Genomic DNA, 3,931 nt, shown 5'->3' with positions numbered 1-3,931 from the left:
CTGCACAGGCCAGGATTACTGAGCCCCTGAGCCATCTACCCCACACACACACGTGGCTCTACATGCATGTATTAGATGTCTATATGTGCATCTTCCACGTGGTGCACACGCATGCAAACACACATGCTCATCAAGTGGAAAGTGTACAGAATTGGCATAGCACCCAGCTTTGCCTGGCCGTCCTGGGTGGTGCTTCTTGAGTTCTGACCCCTCCTGGTCCAGGTCAACTCCCACCCACAGACATCTCCTCCCACCTCCTGTGGATACACCTAGAAGTGTCCATGAGCTCTCTAGACAGGTGCTGGGACCTAGAAGATCTCAGTGAAAGGACAGGAACTACTCTGATGGCAGTGGGCAGAGGGGCGGGTCATGGGGGACTGGAAATGAGGAATCGCAGACAGGGAGGCCAGACCCCTCTTGGGAGGGGATACACCCTGGCTGAGAAGAAGAGAAGAAAACTCTGGAGTTGGAGGGGCTTATGGGTGAGAGATGAGAACCATCGGGATGCAGTGGAGCTGTGCTCTCTCTGTGTGGGAAAGGGCCATTTCCCCAGGACTCTGGGGAGGTCCAAGGCCATGTCCAGTCCATCAGCACCTCCCGTTGGCTCGACCCTCTGGATTTCTTCACAATCTGCTCACTTCTCCACACCTCCACTGTCCCCACCCTGGTCAAGCCACTGTTTCCTCTTGCGTGGATAGCTGGTCTCCCCACGTCGGCCCTGGTCCCCTCAGCCTGTGCTCAACGGGGAGGCAGAGGGATCCTGCAAAGCTGTGAGGCAGGTCACGTCCCCCTCTGCTCACCCCCCTCCAGGGCTTCAGTTGCTCCCAGGACTCCTTAAAGTCTGGCAGCTCCTTCCTGTCCCAGTTGCATCTCCCACCATGGGCACCTGCCTGCCTACCTCTTACACCCACACCTGTAAAAGGAGGGTGAAGGTGGGGGCTGGGACAGACCTGGATGGTTCTGGGTCGAGGAAATGGAACTTGGCGAGACGTGATGAAGGAGTGTGTCCAGCTACTCTGTGCAGGAAGGCACTGCTCTAGGAGCTGGGGTACAATGAGGGTGAGGGGGGGAGGCAAGGCAGGTGGGGAGGTGGGTACCATTTTCTATTGGGTGTCCAAGATGGCCTCGCTGAGAGGGTGGGGTCTGAGCAGGACCTGGAGGTCTGGGAGTGAGCCGGGTGGAAACCTGGGGGCAGAGAGCGCCTGACTGCAAACAGCCAGTGCAAAGGCCCTGAGGCAGGAGCGGGCCTGCCGTGCTTCAGAAAAGGACTAGAGGCGCAGTGTGGCTGATCAGAGGGAGAAGGGGCAGAATGGGAGGAGAGACGACAGAGGGCCATCTCATATCAGGCTTCATCAACCCCTATCACCAGTCTTCTGGTGGGAGGTACATTTTCTGGACAAGAATTTTATATTGTATACAAAGAGCTCTGAAAATCAATAGGAAATTAATTTAACTCAATAATTCTACCTCTAGAAATCTAAAGTAAATAGCCATTCCTGCAAAAAAAATACAAGAAAGCCATTTTATAATTACCTATAATAGGGAAAAATTGGAAACTTATATAATAAAAAATTAGAATATAAAGTATTTTTTATGCATCCATTCTATTGATTTTTAAAAGAGGAAAAGTCATATATTAAGGGAGAGAGTCAGGGAAAATTAATGCTAAACTTTTATAAAGCATAAGTTATTATTGTTATATATTTAATATATAAATCTGATCATTGAACTAAGAAAACATTCCAAGGCACTAACAGTAGTTCAAGCTAAATGACAGAACAGAATTGCTTTTACATTCTCTAAATCATCTTACTTACTCTGCACTACTTGCGTACCTGAATCCCAGAACATCCCCTCCTACCTGAAGACTAGGTAATAAAATGTGGATGTTCAGGAAATGAAAAGAAATTCAGACAAGGATAGCAACTCAGCTTTATTTGATGCAGTTAAGAGACATTTAAGCGCCACATGAAATAAGTGTGCCCGGAGCGCACATTCGGTGCCAACAATCAAGTGGCAGGCCCTCCGGGGTCCCAAGCCCCAGGGAAGGAGGCGCTGCTGGGAAGGAATGCAAGATCAGGTCTCGGGTCTCTTCTCCTAACCCAGGCTTTGCGAATACGGGACCCCAATGCGCTGGATGTTCCACATGATCAGGGAGAGCTCGTTGAGGAAGGCGTTGATGGAAATTCGGAGAAGGCCAAGGTCTTCAGCTGCCCATCTCCTGCAAGTGAGGGGCAGCGATCAAGGCGAAGGTGTGACCTCTGTCTTAAGTCCTCCCGCCCCCCTCCCCTACCAGAGACCCAACACTGGGGTGGCTCCCCGTCTCCATGACCACCTTCCTCGGGGTGAGATGGGCCCCACACCCACCGCCCCCCTCCAAGCTGGCCCCGTCCAGAACTCACACAGCCAGGACGCTGCCATTCACGGTGATCCTCCGAACCGCTTGCCCTTGGCGGTGGATATCAAGCCTCAGGGACCTGAAGGCCATCTCCGCCTGCAGTGCGGACCCGAAGGGCACCATGACATTGCTGGGGGAGGCGGGGTTAAGGGACCATCGCCTGCTGCCTTCGCCTGAGCCCCGGGCCACCTGGCCCCTGGGAAGCTCTCCTGCAGTGGCCCACTCTCCCCCTCCTGTCAGCTCAGGCCTGCCTCCTTCCCCCTTCCAGCCCTCAGGCATCCCCTTCCACCATCCGCCCTGGAAGCCCCCCAGACCGGCCCCCACGGCAGCCCCTCCACCTAGAGCCGGCCCTGGCCCCCCCATGGCCCCTGTAAAGGATACAAGGTCAGAAGTCGGCTTCCTGCTCCTCCAGCCCCCGGCACTGCGTCTCCGCCAGACCCCGGGGCATGTGGTGCCCGCGCGGCCTGGGGGGCACCCCCGGCGGCAGCGACCTCCGCTCCCGCGCCGCAGGGGTCACAGGGGCTGCCAGGGCCGCTGGCGACCCCCGAGCCTTCGGAATCAGCAGGGATGCTCTGGCAGATGGGGCGGCCGGGGCCACCGTGGTCATCAGGGCCGCTGGGGTCGCCCTGGTCGTCAGCACCCACAGGCTCCTCGTGGCGGTCGGCGTCCCCCATGGCACCCTGGCCTTCAGGGTAGGCGGCTTCACCCACAGCGCCTGCGCCTTCGTCCTCCGCCTGCATGGCTGCCGCGCCTGCGCCTTCCCTCTCCCTCACAGCTGCGGGAACCAGGCCTCCCTCCACCTGCCCCAGGCACTCAGCCTTCCTCACGGAAGCGCCGCCCCTTAGCCTTTGGGCCGCGTGGGCTCTCAGTGCGCCTGCGCAAACAAGCTCCCAGGGAGGCGGCAGGGCACGTGACTCGTTCTTGTCCCCAAGTAGAAACCCTGTCCCCTTTAGGCAGTGAGCAGGTCCCGCCCATCCACACAGCAGCCCCGCCCTCCCGGGACCTGGCAGCCACCAATCCGCTTTTTTTCTCCAGGGATTCACCTATTCTGGATATATCACCTAAATGGAACCGCACAATTGGCCACTTCTTCCATTTAGCATGTTTTGGAGCTTCAGCCACCCTCTAGCATTTATTCTTTTATATGCCTGAGTGATACTCTAATGCATGTGTATATACCACAGTTTACTTGGCTATGAAGCCACTATGACGGTTTAGTTTCCTTCACCCTTTTGGTTGCGGTGACTACTGCTGCTCTGACCGTGTGTGCGCGTGTACTTGTTTGTGTAGCCGTTTTCCATTCTCTTAGGTATAATTAAAGGAGTGTTATTGCTGGATCCTATGGTAATTGTCCGTGGAACTTTTTGAGGAACCTCCAAACTGTTTTTACAGTGACGTCAGTATGCTGGCTGTGCGAAGGATATCCTAAGTGGAACAAGAATTATCTGAGTAATGTAACACCTAAACAGACACAATTGGCATTATGGCCTGCTCCCATGGAGGGACAACATGTATAATTTTGATAACCTGGAA

General features: G+C 55.0%; 1 long non-coding RNA gene across 1 annotated transcript; it reads right to left on the bottom strand.

The window, feature by feature from the left end:
• Nucleotides 1-1,920: 1,920 nt before the first annotated feature.
• LOC101443439 (uncharacterized) lies at nucleotides 1,921-2,475 on the bottom strand. Its single transcript, XR_009184501.1, has 2 exons — nucleotides 2,403-2,475; nucleotides 1,921-2,221 (listed from the first exon to the last, which is right to left on the bottom strand). It is a non-coding gene; the product is annotated as an uncharacterized lncRNA (long non-coding RNA).
• Nucleotides 2,476-3,931: the final 1,456 nt, after the last annotated feature.

The sequence above is a fragment of the Dasypus novemcinctus genome, chromosome X, assembly GCF_030445035.2.
Source record: "Dasypus novemcinctus isolate mDasNov1 chromosome X, mDasNov1.1.hap2, whole genome shotgun sequence".
Lineage (NCBI taxonomy): Eukaryota > Metazoa > Chordata > Mammalia > Cingulata > Dasypodidae > Dasypus > Dasypus novemcinctus.
The sequence above is the reverse complement of the archived record's forward strand: the minus strand, read 5'-3'. Positions and strand labels throughout refer to the sequence as shown.